The following is an 18,210-nucleotide window of genomic DNA, read 5'->3' on the forward strand; positions in this document are numbered from 1 at the left end:
GACCAAGCTAGTCAGGCTTATGGGGCGATAGTTTCCAGGATCCGTTGAGGCACCACCTTTGTGGAGAGGGACCACTGTTGCTCTACGTCACTCTTTGGGTACATATCCTGTAGTAAGGCTAAGATTGAACAGTAGTTTTATGTTTGGGTTTAGCTCTTCTTGGTGTTCATGTAGGATGCAGCCCGGGACACCATCTGGTCCCATTGATGCTGTGTTTTTTGCTTTGGAGAGGGCGGCTCTTACCTGAGCATCTGAGATGTCAGGGGGGCAGCACTCTGTTGGGATAGATATTTGCCCTTTTGGTGGGGGGGAGAAGTTTGCACTGAACCTGTCAGCTAGGATGTTGGCAATGTCTGTGGGCTCGGTGTATTTTTTGTCATTTTGGACTAATTCTGAGCATATCTGGGAATTCCCACCCAGGTTCCTAACATAACTAAAGAAAGCCTTGTGATTATCCTTAGTGTCCTGTGCAATTTTTCTCTCGAAGCTGGCCTTAGACGATTTTATGAGTGCCCGTAGTTTTTTGCTAATACTGATCAGAGATGCCTTCCCTTTTTGGGATTTTGCTCTATCATGTAGTAGCTTCCTCCTTCTATTGTATAGTTTGTTTATGGCTGGGGTCCACCAGACAGGACGTCTGCCTTTGGAGGATTGGGTCTTGGTTTTATTTGGGATTGCATGATCCATGCATTCCTGAAGGTGTTCATAGAATGCGTTTATAAAGGATTCTGCGGTCTGGGCCGTATTTTCCAAAGGCCCGTGGGCTTTGAAGGATTTCTCCTCAGTTTTGAGGCATATGAAATTTGCTTTAGAGAAGTTTTTCACTGTGGTTTTCTGGGCAGGGGGTGGGGTCGGAATGTGAATATCCAGTGAGATTAGTTTATGGTCTGATCTTACCAGTGAGGGATACACTTCTGGTCTGAAGCATAGTGTCCCCATGTTGGTGATGATCAGGTCCAGTATGTTTTCCCCTCTTGTGGGAGTGGTAACAAGTTGTTCCATAGCATTTGAGTTTATAAATTCTAGGAACCTTTGGGCTATGGTGTTGGAGCTAGAGTAATGCTCCCAGTCTATGTTTGGGTAGTTGAAGTCGCCCAATATAATGGTGTTTGGAGAGACCTTCATATTTTCCAGTATTCTCAGGAAGGCCGAGTGGGGTTTCTGTGTTTGGGAGGGTGGTCTGTAGCAGGCTATAAACTGGAAGGCAGTTTTACCCACAGTTAGTTGCACATGGATAGTCTCTGATGCTTCGTGCTGTGCCACCAACCTGGAGGTGTGGGTATCTTTGACGAATATTGGTACTCCCCCTCCTTTTGTGGTTCGGTCCAAGTTTTGGGGCCAAAAAGCATGGTATGAGGTATAACCTGGTAGTGCTGGGGTGCTCTCATGAACCTTGAACCAGGTTTCTGTTACTGCACAGATATCGATGTTCTCCATGCTAAGGAGAGTTTAGAGTGCATGCATCTTGAGGTTTAGACTTCTGGCATTGAGTAGCATTACTCTTAGTTTCTTATCCCTTGTGATACCTATGGAGGTGGGTTTGTCTTTTGAGCCTTGCCTAAAAAAGGCACGATGGGGGTAGCAAGAGCCTTTGCCAATATCCGAAAGCCCAAGGGTGACAGGTGCAAGCCGTCCCTAGCGAAGCATCGTGGCTTGTCGAGCATGTCATCCCAGGCTGACAGGCATTGGATCCCCTTTGAATGACACCAACACTTAAGCCAATTGTTGAAATTGATCATCTTGTCTTCATATTGTGGCATCATTCTTGGTGAGGGTAAGATGCTACTCAAGGTCAGGGTCATACCGGCCTGGGCTACATGCTCAGAGAGCTCCTCTATGTCTCTTTTCATGTAGTCCAGGGAGGTACGTCTCAGGTCATTCACACCAGCATGGACAATGACTGAGTCATATTTGTACTTGCCTTGGAGTGACCTGAGTGCTTGTGTTATGTGGCAAATCCTAATGCCCGACAGGCAGCTCACCGTGACCTTCTCCTTGTTCAGCCTGGTGAGCGGGACATCAGTGTGCCTGATGATAGAGTCACCTATTACAAGTGTATCAGGTGTGTTGTTTAGCCTTAAGGGCTGTGACTGTTCGGCACACTGGCTTTGTGAGCTATGTGTTGCACGTGTTTTGTTTTGGGGTAGCAGTTGCTTGGGTGTCTGCTCTCTACATCAAACTGGGTATTATTACAAAGTATATTACAATACTCACAAGATCTATGCAGAATAATTAACAATTCTTCTTTTAGAGATAAGCCTACACTTATAATTCATTTATATGAAATAGTATACAATAATCAAAATTGGGAAAATTTGACATCAAAATTATATAAAATTTTAATAAATTATAAAGTTAAAATCAATCAAAAATTTTGGAATCATATAACAAAACGTCATTCAATACATTTATTCCTGGAAAACAAAAACAAAATACTAAATTCTGTTAAATTGACATCCAACATACAATTTTGGAGAATTTACACATGGACATTTTTGCATAGATCTTTTTTTTACTCCAAATAGATTAAAAAATGTAATACTTCCAATAATGTTACATGTTGGAGATGCCTGCAGAGTTGTAAAGCAGATTGGATACATGTATTTCATGACTGTATTAAAGTTAAAAAATTTTGGGAAAATGTCAGCAATTTCATACAAGCCATATTCTCAGATACATTTGTAGTAAGTAAATCTCTAATTTTGTTGAATGTTAATGAGAATTTAGAATTAAATAATAGCAATCTCTACCTACTATGGAACATTCTAGCAAATGCTAGAAAATGTATTACCAGAAAATGGAAATAAAATCTGGAACCATAATTTAAAGAATTTCTGCTCATATTGAAGGAAACTGCATTACTGGAAACCAGAGTAAAAGAACTAAGAATTGGACCAAGACAATGGAACAAGAATCCATGGGAAAAAATAATATAATTTATTGAGACACTAAACTTGAATTCAAGCTCTTAATGAGAGTGAAAGATAAAGGAACAAATGATCACTCATTAATATGATGTTACTCTGACTAGACTGATCAATATAATAATTTAATTTCAGGCCAACTGTAAATATTGTATATAGTTAATCATACTGTTTTACTTATCAGAAAATGTATTAAGATTATTATACAATGGAATTATGTGAAAAATTAATAAAAAACGCTTGGAGTGAAAAAAAATAAAATAAAAAACAAAGAGAAGATAGTCCTGTGGTAAAGGACTTTATACAGTTTCAGAACTCTAATCCAGAAGGCTTAAAAGCCACTATTTTGGAAAACGTTCTTGTTAGCTTCTATTCTGAAAGAGTGTATAAAAAAGATTACTATGTAAGGAAAGTGTTTTCATTTTAAAGTCTAGTACTTTGTCTCCTTTGGGTCTTAATTTGGAATACAATTGGAAGTTCTTAATTTAGTTTATTATGTTTTTTGATAGCATAATTGATAGATTATTTTGTGTATTTAAATAGAAATTATGTTTGTTAGTTTGTACTCCTTGAAGGCTTTGCCGAGGTGCTTGAGATATTAAAGTTTGATTTTCTTGATTCCTGCTTGTTGTTTTTTTTTTAATTTTCATTTTTATACTGGTTGTTTTAATATGTGTTATAAAGAATACCTCGGCAGTGAATAAACATAAACATGCAGCTCTGAAGATGCAAGTAATAATCATTGTGCCACAAAACTGCAATCCTTGGATGGGATGCACTTATTCATATGCTACATATTCAGAGTATTACCATCAATATATCGGCAATACATAATGCAACATCTGTAGCCTATACTTTCTTGTAAAATATTTGCATTTATCATATAAAGTAACAATGGCATATATGGCCTATGTTGATATAAATGCAGAGATTATTACTTTCATGATACTTTACAATAAATGATTGAGACTAAAAATGACAGAGATTGTGCCAGGATGTGTACATAGCAATACAATTCAGGTATTGCTTATACATACTGCTGTATACACATGTAAATCTATACATATGTGTGTGTGTTTGGGCATTTGTGTGCATAATACAGTACATGTATATATGTATATATATATATATATATATATATATATATATATATATATATATATATATATATATATATATATATATATATATATATATATATATATAAGGAACATGAGTGCCAGGCCTGGTGTAAATTTCCTATTCACCATCCACTGGTCTATGTTGTGCTTAAACTGGGTAATAGACAAACTCAACTTCACATGGATGGAAAGCCAGTTCCATAGGGGAGGTAGTCTCTGGCACACATATCTGTCTCTCCAGCATATTCTGTTTAAGTCACAAAAAAATCCACGTCCCTAGACCTTGTATTTCTGGTACTGTTTGACTTAATGAGATTCATAAGAGTAGGGTTTGTGTATGCCTTGTGAGCCCAGCATAGATCACCTTTCAGCAATCTATAGGGGAACTGAGTACAGGGAAAGGGATTTAAGGTGCTCTGCAAAAGGCAAGTTTATTACACCTTGTATTTTTTTTGTAAGACCTCTGAAGTCGCTGTCCTTGCTGCATATGCCTGGTCAGGTACATATCAAAGGCAGCATTGCACTCTATGATTGATCTGATAAGGGCAGAGTACAGTGGGCTAATGACCTATTTTGACCAAGATGCCTTGCCCTTACTTATAAGCTGTGCATTATAAAAGAATCTGCTCAACGCTGTCGCCACATTGTGGTCGAAGGTAAAGCTACTGTCTGACTGCGTACCAATTTCCTTGACCACTGGGTTGACTCTTAGGGGCGTATTATCAACATGGTAATTAGCTGAGATGGTTGACCTCCCAAAGGCTGCAGTTATGCATTTCTTAGCATTGAATTTAAGACAATGGCTTTGGCAGAATTTGTTAGTCAGAGATAGACCTTCTTGAAGAATGTTAGTATGAGCAGGGGAGTTGATGATAACCCTCAGGTTGAAATCATCTGCAAACTTAGTCAGCCATAAACCTTCAGCATTTGCTTCCATCTCAGAGAAATAGATGCCAAAAAGCAGCAGACCCAGTACTGAGCCCAGAGGGACTCCACTAGCGATTGGCCTCTTGATGGAGGTGTCCTCACCTTTTTTGGCCTCCTGGTTCCCATCAGTGAGCCAGCTGGCTATGCAGTGGGTAATAAAAGGGTTTATACCTAAATTAGTGAGCTTGTCTTTAATGCCTGAGTGATGTATTGTATCAAAAGCCTTGGCCAGGTCATGGTAAGTTGTGTGCATAGTCTTACCTTCATCCATTGCATTGTTGACCCTCTCAAGAAAGTCCCCCAGATTTGATAGGCATGACCTTCCGTTAAAAATGTCAAACTGTAATGAGTCCAGCTGTTGCAGGTTACCTATGTCCTCATTTATAATGTCCATGATGATTCTTTCCGTGGCCTTACATTTCAGGCTGGTACGACTTAAGGGCCTGTAGTAACCCAGATCAGTGATTAGACCTTTGTGCAGAGGGATGACTGTAGCCATCTTCCATTCCTTGGACACAAAACTTGATTGAAGGCTTCAGTTGAAAAGTGATTCAAGTGGACCAGAGAGGGCACGTTTCATGACATTTATTAAATATCCATGGATGTTATAGGGGCCCATTGATGCAGTGTTTTTGGCCTTGGAAAGTGCATTGATGACTTGCTCCATAGTAATGGTTTGGGGGGCTTGTGGTATGTGGTATTTTCTTTGGAGTATTGGGGGAGTTAGGGGAGAAATTTGTGCTGAACCTGTCAGCCAAAAGGTTAGCAATGGCCTCAGTTTCAGTGTGGGTGATGTCATTTATAATAAGTTCTTCCCATTGTTGTCTAAGGTTACGGGCATAGCTGTAGAAAGCTTTGAAGTTGTTCTTTGCCTGAGAAGCTATTTTTTCTTCAAAGTTTGCCTTTGAAATATTAATTAACCCTTTTAGTTGAATGTTCAAATTGGTCAGGGGGATTTTAGTATTTATGGCTTTGTTTCTGCTTCGTTTGGCCACGTTTTCTTCTTCTGTAGTATAACTGACTGATATTGTGATTCCACGAGGGTGGCTTGTATTTTGAGTTTGCCTTATTCTTAATACGAGTTGGTACAGCTGACTGTAAAGTTATCAATATGGCTGTACAGAGATTTTGTAAATAGCTCAGCATATGCTAAGGTGTTTACTGGGTTTTGGGGTGCCTGGAATTTAGCCAAAGTGTTGCTTAGTACAGAGAGGTTAGCCTTGTAATAGTTCCTTAAGGTTTTTGGTTTGGCTGGATCCCTGGATTTAATTTTTATTCCAAGTAATACTGCCTTATGGTTAGATCTGATGAGCAACGACATTACATTGGGAGAGAAACAATGTCTCCCCATGTTCGTGAGTACAAGGTCAAGCATGTTTGCACCTGTGGTAGGAGAATGGAACAACTGTTCTAGGATGTTGGCATTAATAAAGATTAGAAATTTCTGGGCTTGTGCATTAAGTGGTATAGGATTCCCAATATATAGGGGGGTAGTTGAGATCCTCCATGAACATGAATATCATATTGGGTTGAAAGGTGAGGGACTCTAGCACATTGAGATAGGTAGTATGGGTGTCCTGGGAAATGGAAGGGTCCCTATAGGTTGCAAGAATATGGTATGCGACTCTGTTTATCATGAGTTGCACATTTTCACTAGTATGGATGTTTGGCCGATTTAAATATAGACTGAGACTCCTCCACCTTTCATTCCCTGCTGTTTAGTAGGTTTCAAAGGCATTATAACCGTGCATTATGGGGGTACTCTCCACAATTTTAAACCATGTCTCTGTTACTACACAGATGTCTACACTGTCCAAGGAAAAGGCTTGCAGGGACAGAGTTTCTTGTTAAGACTTCTAGCATTGAACAGTACCATGTTCAGATCTTCCTTCATAGGTTGAGTCAAGTTTGTAAGTTTATCAGTTTGTAATTCCCTAAAAAGGCACTATGGGGGTGGAAATGGTTACCAATATCCAAATGCCTAGAGGGGATAAGTTGACACCATTCCTGGCAAAGCAGCATGGTCTGTCAACCATGTCCTCCCAGGCAATCAAATATTGTACCCCCATGGACGGACACCAGAAGCTAAACCAATTGTTAAATCAACATTTTTTTGTTGGTAACATGGCATGACCCTTGGAGAAGGTTGCATGCTGCTCAAGTGCTAGGCTTATACCTGCCTGTCACACATAATTAGTAAACTCACTCATGTCTTGCTTCATATAGCCAAGAAAGGTACGTCTCAGGTCATTAACACCCAAATGGACTTTGACAGTAATAGTGGTACCTATGGTTCAATCACCCATGTGCTTGTGTGGCTTGATGAATCCTAGCCCCAAAAAGGTACCTAACTATGACTCTCTCCTTAATTTGTCAAGTGAGGGAGAGATTAATGTGCCTCACTATGGAATCACTAATGGCCAGGAAATTGGGCTGTGTGCTGGTTTGCCTTAAGGTTTTTGCAGTAGAGGCAATGGATACAGTGTTACTATGTGTAGCTGTGGGTTGTGTTTTAAGAGAGTGTTTAAGTAATGTCTGAGGACCCTTTCTTTGATTGTCCTGTCGAAGAGGTCTTACTGTTTTAGAAAGGTTACCTGTAAATGCCTCAGCATAAGTAGTTTTATGTGTAGGGTCTTTACCCTGTGGAATAGGTGAGGGGCAAGTGACACTGACAATCTCTACAGGATTAGGCCTGGTTGTATGAGAGAGTTTTGTCTCCAGGGTTAAAGTGTATTTACACCTCTTGCTTACTCTATATGTTTTATTAAAAATGAATGGGCTGTGCACATGAAGCAATTCTTGCAATACCTCAGAATACCCATCACAAGCAAACTGGCCACAGAAATAGTTAGGAAGTGCATGTCCATGGTTACTAATCTACTAGGGAGGAGTGAGGGGTAATTTGAATACTGAATAGGTTAACAAGACAACAAAGAAAGAAATGTTCATAAGTTCACAGGTGATTATTAAGCTAATGACCCCAATAAGATTTTTTAAGCCAAGCCTTGCTTCCCAAGGTGAGAATCATACCTTGTACTTTGTGTCTATGAGGTAAACACCTTAACTATTATGGCAACCCACAACCAAATTTTGATATTCATATATAATTTATATGTCTAACACCTGTCTGTGTACAGACATACATGCAGATGTATGTACACAAGTATACACTCAGTCTTCTTTTTTGGGGCCAAGGTTTTTGTTGGCCACTTCACTCCCAATACACCCTTCACCCTATGTGAGTGAAAGACTGAGGTGGTATATCTAATGCATAAAGGTACATGAGCTCTGGGTACCCATGATTAATTCCTACTGCTTAAAAATAAGTGGAGAGCATGCCAGCTGTGCAGGGCCGTTATGCCTTCCACACTTTTAGACCAGCCACTGTTCAGAAGGGGAAAAAAGATAGAGGTGTCTCAACTTTCATTCAGAAGAAACTCACATCAAGGCTGATTAAGTAGCATGATGCACTAGATTTTCTTCATGTCCAAATCACCATCAAAAAGGTCTCACACTACATACTGGCTAGATATAGAAGTCACTCTATGACCCAAAAAAGCTGCAATGCCTATCTACAAGAACTAGAGTCAGTCAGTATTAAACCTATCACCATTTTTATGGGTGCTCTAATCTATTAAAACTATACATCTGGAAACCTGTACCACCACTAGTTCACAAGCACAGAGTTTCCAGGACTTTGTCAATACAAATGCCCTGCAACAATTAGTCAAAGTACCCACTAGGGGAATAACCTCTTGGATCTTGTCCTTACTAATATGGGAGATTCTTGCATCATCCCTTGCCTTTCTTCATCACTTGTTAAGTCTGATAATAAAGCAGTCTCCTTCAAAACAAAATTGTACCCTGGGTTCAATTTGGCCCCTAATACCTCTACAAATTTCCCCACGACAAACCAACTTCTCCTAAGTGATGCATTAGCAAGCATCAAATCCCCACTAGAGCCACTGAACTCCACAGTATATTTGGAAACATACACAGCTAAACTATACCAGTATGTAAACAGCTGCGTAGATGTACCCTACAGAAACAATAGAAAGGCATAACCTCATAACAGCTCCCGCAGTGGAACTTTAATATCAACAAACATTACAATAAAATGAAGAGATTATTGGCTAAAAGTAAGAAGAGCAATGCAGAGAATGACAGAGCCCTCATTATTAAAACAAATCTACCATTGACAAATTTTGAGGCCACACAAGTAATGGACAATCATGAAGCATTTTTTTAATTATGTCAATAATTTCAGGAGCACAATGCAACAACGTACTAAGCTGACTGTAAATAATGTTACCTAAACAGAAGCTGAAGATATAACTAACCTACTAACTAAAAATTAATTTCAGAATATTTCCCTCTCTTCCCCTGTCTATGGACCACACCTATCTTTAGGGAGTGTCACTGATGTGCAATCCCCCACTCCAGGACAGAGTTTCTTTTGTGCCATTCCATCAGTCACCTAAACTGCTAATCAAACTTGGATCAGCTGGGCTGTAGAAAGCACTTCATTACTGTAAGCCAACTGAGCTGCAAAAGGAAGAGATTATTGTCTAAAAGTAAGAACAGCAATACAAAGAATGATAGAGCCCCCGTTATTAAATTAAAAAGCAACTCATGTGCTTAACGAAATCTACCAAAATCACATATGAGGTGCAAATAGCCACAGAAGTGAAGGATAATTAATAGGGCTGTTTTCACTTATGTTTATAATCTCTGCAGCACAATGCAACAATGTGTTGAGCTGATTGTAAATGATGTTATCTACACTGAAGTTGAAGATATATATAACCTACTGGCCAATAAGTTCAATTCACACTTTACCCCCTCTCCACCACCCATCGCACATGAAATATCTGAAACTGATTCACCACCAGCAATCACATAAGACCAAGTCCTGAAAGAGCTACCAAAAAACAAAAAACACTGCATCACTTGGTCCTGAGAATATTCCAGGATTTATCTTAAATACCATAAAGCACAAACTTACTTCACCCCAAACAACACTGCTTGGCCTTATTCTCCATACAGGTTTTGTACCAAGTGAATGGAGAACAACAATCATTCGTCTACATAAGGGAGAGGACCTTCCATGAGCCCAAGCAATTACAAGACACCAATTTTCACCAGCCTCATATAAAAAGCCATGGCAAGAGTTATTGTGGAATTCATTAGTAAAGACATAGGCACCCTCTAAACACTGGATCCATCTCAGTTTGGATTAATCAAAGGCAGATAATGCTTACTCAGCCTGGTGGTCTTTTTTGAAAAGGACATCAAAACAATAGATGAAGGTAAAACAGTAGACTACCTACCTCAATCTGGCCAAGGCCTTTAACACAATCCCCAAATCAAGCACAGAGGAAAGTTTACTAAACTAGGATTACATTTTTTCAGCACCAGCTGGATTGCCAAGTGGCTCACAGACAGGATGCAGGAGATAAAAATAAGGGAAGCTATGCCCACAAAAAGACTAGCCATCCAGGACATCTTTCATGAAAGGACAACCTCAGATGTACCTCACATTCAGCATGCTAAACAAATGCTCAGTGGTGTTCTGTGTTGTATTGTATATTCAATTAAATTCATCCTCTTCAACTATGTATGAGTTTTTGAATGGTCTCATGAGTAGACAGACGTAGTTATCTCTTACTATGGAGAAGAAAACACATTTGCAATGCACCATTTCACAGCACTACAATATACAAACATATTCCAGTATATGTATAACTACCAAGTAGTTTCTCCTTGGGGATGTCAACCTCTTGAAAACGTAAAGTGTATGACAAATAGACATGCAATGCATTCAGGTGCCCTGCTACCCATTACAAGAATTGTTTGTTGCTACATGCAGCACACCATTGCATACACCAGGGACTACTTGTTCATATGTTTATTATTCCCTTGTATTCTTTCTCTGGCTCAGAAGGCACATGGCATCATGACAGTGTATTTTGGAAAGACACATAATGCTCATCATCTTGTCAGCAGTGGTGCAAATTCCCTTGAAAAAATGGAAGCCCTCTAGAGATGCATGTTCTTTTCATCATGTGTCATGCCATGATGTTCTCTTTGTGACACCTCTTTAAAATGCAACACAGAAGGACAGTGGTGGACACAGGTTTAGCACCAGCATGGATAACTTGCCTATATGGCATGTTGCAATATGATGTGTGCAAACATGCCTCAATGAGAATGAATACAAGATGCTAATGAGGTACGCTGCACTAACCCTGATGGATGCAAACTCATCAGCAGCAAGGCCTATGTCCAGTGCTATCTTTCCTGACCTTTTAGTTGGAATCTATCACTCCTTATGGAAAGTCAACAATGACCTCAACACATATAAAGTGTGAAGGGAAAAGAGACAAACCAGATTAATGAGATATTATGTCATCATCTTATTCATGTGCAGCTTGATTGGACATAACCTTGCTGACATCACCACTGACATACACATATGAAATTTATAGCAGCTTATTATGTGTGTTGCATTCAACTGTGCAGTGCACCATAGCCTTGGTTTCTGTTGTCGACTCTATTATGCAATAAAGATGTCAAACAATCATGCAATTTCTGTAGTGTGCATATTTCCCTCTCATCAACATTTATTCACATTAACCCAATCTGTCCATATGGTCAGTGGCACAAGTGAGTGCACCTGCGCAAGAACAGAGCTTATTTAATTCCTTCCACAGAGGAATATCCACTGACAAATGTGCTAAAATGTTAAAATGTCTGAATAAATTTAGATGTAGACAGAATTTCTGTGCATGGAATTTCACAAGAAAGGACTATATACACAATGAAAGTTCTGTTGCTTGAATTATGCCATACCATGTATGACTGGCACCACCTGTCATTTTTCTATTGCCTATGTGCATGCCTTTCTTGTATGTGAGGCCAGTACTGCTGGATCAACACTCCACTCCACTGTAGATGCTTGAGTAGGAAGACATAATGAAGGCATTGCATAATTTAAAAAGTGGTGGGGTTCCGCTGAGAAGGCAGAAGTAAGCACTGCATTAATTTGATCAGTATTCAGTGCAGCAAATGGTGTTGCAACTGTTTTAGAGGATCTATATTAAATTTTTGACTGGTCACATAATTGAGATACAAAACAACAGACCCAAAACAGTAATTGTCCAAAACATTGAGAATATATAAAAAATCTCTAAAACACATTTTGCCCCACACAATCTTTGCATACTACACATACCAACTCCAAGACTGCACTACAGCAGGAAAAGGCAAAACCCCACCCCAGCTATACAGTGATCTTAGACAAACAGCAACTGCCAGTTACAATGTGTCGTACATTCGCTGTTTTGGGTCTGACATTTTGTGTGTGGATGGTGCTGTCAGAAGAATATTTAAGGTAGACCCATCTCAGATATCATCATCAAGCATCAGTTCTTCCTTGGACAGTAAATTGAACTACATATAGCAGAGTTGTAGAGAAGACTAGACTCATCACCTGTTAAAGAATGCCAGCTCAGTCTAGTGATGCCTGACACATATGAAGTAAATTAGTGTGTTAAATTCTACCCCACCCTATGCCATATCATCCGGTCAGATAGTATACTTATTGACATCCACATCCTGTGTATGACCCATATGTCTTCATTTTCAGGTGCATTCAAGATTTTTGTCTGTGTGGTTTATAGTGGTCTTTTCACACCAACTTTACAATGTCTTCTTCTTCCATGTTTACTGTATGTGTTGGATATTCATTTATATGTCTGTATATCATACCTTGCTTTTTTCTCACACAGTGCCTGATCTGTTGCCAGGCAACTCTCTTGATCCATCATCACTTTCTACCACTCTATAATTACAAAAAAAAAAAAAAAAAACTTCCTTACAGATTGTCAGATTGTTAATGACCAGCTGATTGCATTTTACCTACCTGAACACAAGATGCTGGGTTATTTTTCAGCATGGGTTTTATCCTTGTAAGCACTATGTGATCACTGTTTGTTTGAAAGCCCTGTGCACTGTTATTGGCTGATACGCATTTCCCCACTATTTTATAACTGTGGAATTGGTATTTATACATTTAAAAGTATAACAAAAGATCTGTCCCACTGTAAAAATGCCTGTTTCAATCTATGTTGGTGGCTTGCAGTGCATTGCACTCTCAATTATAGTTTCATAGGTGTTTACTGAGCTATTGATTCCAAGGACTTTATAAGCCAAGCTGTGTGCACCCAATATAATACTAGAGAAACCCAATATAAAGGATCTTGCCTAAACCTGAGATCTTAGTTAGCAATCACCACCAATCTCTAGCAGCTTCAGCAGGAATTCATGGTTTTCCATCCAGTCTTCCAGGCTACGTTTAAACGGTGTCATACAGGGGCGTTGTTTGATGTGAATTGGTAGCCTGCTCCAGAGGTGTGGCAACTTCTGAAAGACATATCTGTCTCCTATTTATGTTGCAAGGCAGGTTAAGGTCCCTGGAGCAGGTGACCCTTGGCTCAATTGACTTGTGGATGTGCAGCATTTCCATTAGGTTTGGATCCTAGATAGCTCTGTAGGCCAGGCACAAGTCTCCTCTAAGTAGTCTGTATGCTCCTGAGTAAAGAGACAGAGACTTCTGTCTGTCAATGTATGAGATGTGCTGGAGACCCTGAAATTTCTTGGTTAGAAATCTCTGAGGTCTCTCACGTTGCGGCAGGTGCCTGGTAAGGTACATACCAAAGGGAGCATTGTACTCAGTTATTGGCATGATGAATGCCTTCCTTACCACAGTAGACACACAGTGGTCAAAGTTTAGGCTACAGTCAGTGTGCGTTCCTAAGTCTCTCACATCTGAGATGTTATTTATATGATAACATGCAGGGATATTGTTTTGACCAAAGGGGATGATAATGCATTTTTAGCATTGAGTTTGAGTCCATGGCTTTGGCACCAATCATTGGTATGGGTAAGTCCCACTTAAAGTATATCGACATTGTGTAGAGATTCACTGATTGCAGCTAATTTTCAGTCATCAGCAAACTTATTCAGCCATAGCCCCACTGTTTTGGACTGAACTTCTGAGAAGTATATTCCAAACAATAGGGGGCTCAGCACTGACCCTAGTTACAGGTCTGCTGGTTGAGGTAAAGTCCCCAACTTTGACTAAGTATGATCACTTGGTGATCCAGTTAGCAACCCATCTGATGACATAAGGGTTGATATTCAACTGGGCGAGTTTATTAATAATGCCTGAAAGTGTGATTGTGTTGAAGGCCTTGGCTAAGTCAAGCTAATCTGTTTGCACATATTTTCCTTCGTCTAAGGTTCTGGTGACATTTTTGAAAAAGTCCACCAGGTTTAGCAGGTAGCCTTTGACAAAACCAAACTGTGTTGGATCGAGGGATTGGAGATCACCTATATAAGGTCCTTGATGATTCGTTACATGGCCTTACAGATAAGGGTTGTTAAGCTTATGGGTCTGTAGTTTTCAGGGTCTGTTGCTGTATCCCCTTTATAAAAGGAGATGATGGTTGCTATTTTCCATTCAGCAGGGACAAAACCAGTACTCAGGCTGTGGTTGAAGATAATGCTGCTAACTCATGTTCTAGACCATTTAAAATGCAACCTGGGATGCCATATGGTCAAATAGAGGCTGTGTTTTTGGTCTTGGAGAAAGCATTAATGACTTGCTCTTTGGAGATGCGAGGTGATGCACCCCAAAGTACCTGCCAAACATTTAAAAATATACTCAATGAATATCTGCAGCATTCTTGACAAAGGTAGTGAATTCCATGCTTGGATGACCCAAACCTCTCCATATATAATAACTGCAGATCAATGTGTGTGTATGTATCTTTAAGAAGCTATCCAAGGGCTTGCACAAGTGTATAAATACTGAGCAAATGTGAGCCTGACTGCCATTTTGTAGTTAGCTGTTGAGATGTAAGCATGCATGTATGTATGTATGTAAGATCTGTCTGTTAATCAGTTTGTTTATATTTTATGATGCTGCTATCCATCCTGATGTGTTTCCATGTATTAAAGCATCTAATCGAAATACCCCGCCTGGTTGTAATCTATGTTAAAGAGGGATGAATGGCAATAACCCTTATTGAAACTTGTCTTAAACCTCACATCTCAGACAAAGATTTCCTTCCCTCTGGTTACAACATCCTACATCTTGACAGACCCAATAAAAAAGTGAGGGGGTTCCTATAATTTAATCTAACCACCTCACCTTGAACCCCCTAGCCAACCCTCCCCTTCTTTTCACCCTGCTGAACACCCAACTACCAGCTGCAAAATTAATGACCACAGTACACTTGCTAACTATTGCTGCAATATACATCCCACCTGGTAATAACATCTCTTTATTAGAACTAATCCTGTCCTGCTTCACACATAATATAACAAATGAAACTACACTCCTAGGAAATGTTAATACCAACTGGCTTTCCCTTACTTTCAACAGCCCTAGCTCCAGCAGTAACTCGCATGGCTTTTCTCAACTAATCAACACTTCCACTCAAATCAATAAACCAACAAATTTGAATTCTACTATAGACTGGATACTAACTTCTCCTCCGCATAAATACACTACCCTGAACATTACTTAACTCATTAAGCAACCACTCACCAATCAAAGTACACAGACCCTCCTTCCACCACTCCAGACAACAAATTTAAAGAATTTGAAAACTCACCAATTTCCACCCTGATGCCTTTAATAGAATTTTCTCCTCCATTAACTGGTCCTTTCTAACATATCTACCTCTTGATGAAGCAGTGCAAAAATGTAACTCTATATTTCTAAACATACTGAACTCCCTTGCCCCTTAGAGTTAAATCTCTCATCTCACCCTAGTTACCCCAAACAACACCCTCACTAATGCTTAAAAGAGACATAGCTTAGAAAATCTGGTCTAAAACAAAATCTCTCCCACATCTGCAAAGCTATAAGGAACTTTACAGCCTTATCAAAAAACACATCATTAAAGACAAGAACAAATATTTACAATGAATCCCAAACTCTACATATCAGTAATCCAAAAATGTTCTTGAACTCCATCCATCAAATATGCCAGGCAACCCCTCCGCTCCAAATCCTTAACCAAACACCACTCCCCAAGAAACTGCATCTATATTTAACTCCTACTTTATTGATACTATAAGCAATCTGATGCAAACCTCCAATTCTGTAAACTACCCTGGCCCCCTCTAAACAAAACACATTCTATCTTAAACCATTACCTAGAAGTTATATAAAACACCTACTTCTTATACTTAAACCATGCTCCTCTTCAGTTGGTAACTTACCCCCACTCTTGCTTAAGACAGTGGCTAACTCACTAGCGTATCCTGTTTCAATCCTTATTAACTGAATCCTCTGCACCCTCTGTCTGGAACAATTTTACACTGTACCCCTTCAAAAAGGAGGCAACTCTACAGAACTATCAAACTATAGGCCAATAGCAATTCTCTTCCCCTCTCTAAAATACTGGAAAAATCTGTACATAAAGAAATCCTTGATTACCTTAACCAAAAAAAACATAAATACCCCTTCTCAACATGGCTTCAATCCCTACCAGAGTACAGCAACAGCCCTCATTTCATTTACCAACACTATCTCAATATCCAGAGACAACAATAAACTCATCTCCTGTTTCTTTTTAGACCACTCAAAAGCTTTCAACACTGTCTCTCATCCCTTGCTCCTCTAAACTCTCTGAACATAATCTCTCAAGTTCTATGACCACCTGGTTTTCCAGCTACCTCACTAACAGATAGCAATATGTTAAATGGCTTTTTTTACTATCCCCTACTCTCCCCATCAAGATGGGAGTTCCTCAAGGATCAGTACTTGGCCCCTTATTATTCAACATCTTTACAAATCGTCTTTGGACATCCTGTCCTCAATTATCTTTCATACAATATGCTGATGACTCCACAGTCATTACCATGTCTGACAGTCTCACCCATCTGAACCCCCTCACCCAAAAATCCTTCAAATCTGTTGAAAACTGGCTAGCTAATAACCAGCTAATACGTAATACCAAAAACACTAAACTTCTGCTACTTCTCCCTAAAACCTCCTACTCCTTAAACCTTCTTTCTCTATTACATCTCTTAGCAATACAAATATCACAGTTGAAACATATACTAAGCTTTTGGGAGTCATCATAGATGATGAGCTCAAATTTAACCCTCAAGTGCACCAGTGCATAAAAAAAATAAATAAATAAAAATAAAAAAAATAAAACAAAACACACCAAAAACTGGGTCTCATTTACAGAAGTAAAAAAATTCATAACAAAAGAGTCTTGGCTCTCCCTTACCCACATCTACCTTCTATCAAGTCTCTTCTCCAGCTCATAAATCCTCACCAATCTCCAGTCCTCACTCCTAGTGAAACCTCAATCCACCTACAATAAAGTTGCCAGATTTGCTGCCAATGAAACCTTTAAATCCCACCACTGTCTTTCCTTCAAGAACTTAAATTGATAATAATTTTCTCACCAACTGCTTCTCTTGCAATTAATGACCATTCATTCCATTTTCTGCAAGCCCTCCTTTCGCCCCAATATCTCTTCTCTAGTCTCCATATATACCCATCCCAGGACCCTCATATTTAGAAATCTACAAGCCAAAAAGATCCAGTGGACAAAACATCTACAGTTACTATACCTCCCTCCCTCTCCTTGAACAAACTTTCCCTATCTATTAGAAATATAAGCCATCCACAAGAATTCAAAAATGCTCTCAAAGAATCCTTAATAATCTCCTGGACTTACCACTATAAACATCCTCCTTAAACCTCTAAACAGGATCTCTGAATATACCATCGTCCACCCCAGACTCTGATAACTCCCCCCTTTCACAACGTCAACACATTAAAACCTCTCACTTCTACTTCCCCACCTCTTTCATCCTTTCCCTACAAATTGCTATAACCCACACTACTTCTATTAACCTACCCTCAAACTTATTAACACCCCTAACTATACTTCTATATCCTCTAAGAATCACTACTTATCAGTTAAACACTCTTAGAGAATCTGATGACCAAGTCTTGTAGTATGGTCAAAACACTGCCGGAACAAACTTATATGCTACTTAACCTACTATTTTTGTGGAATCTAAAATGCCACAAGTGAACCGGTTGACAAAGTGATTTTATAACACTCAAAGAACTACCCCTACATACTAAGTATCATCTAAATGAACTGTCTGTTCTCCTGTTATACATATGAATGTATCCA

This window comes from Protopterus annectens, chromosome 2.part1 (genome assembly GCF_019279795.1).
Source record: "Protopterus annectens isolate FY-2018-M chromosome 2.part1, PAN1.0, whole genome shotgun sequence".
NCBI classification, from domain to species: domain Eukaryota; kingdom Metazoa; phylum Chordata; order Ceratodontiformes; family Protopteridae; genus Protopterus; species Protopterus annectens.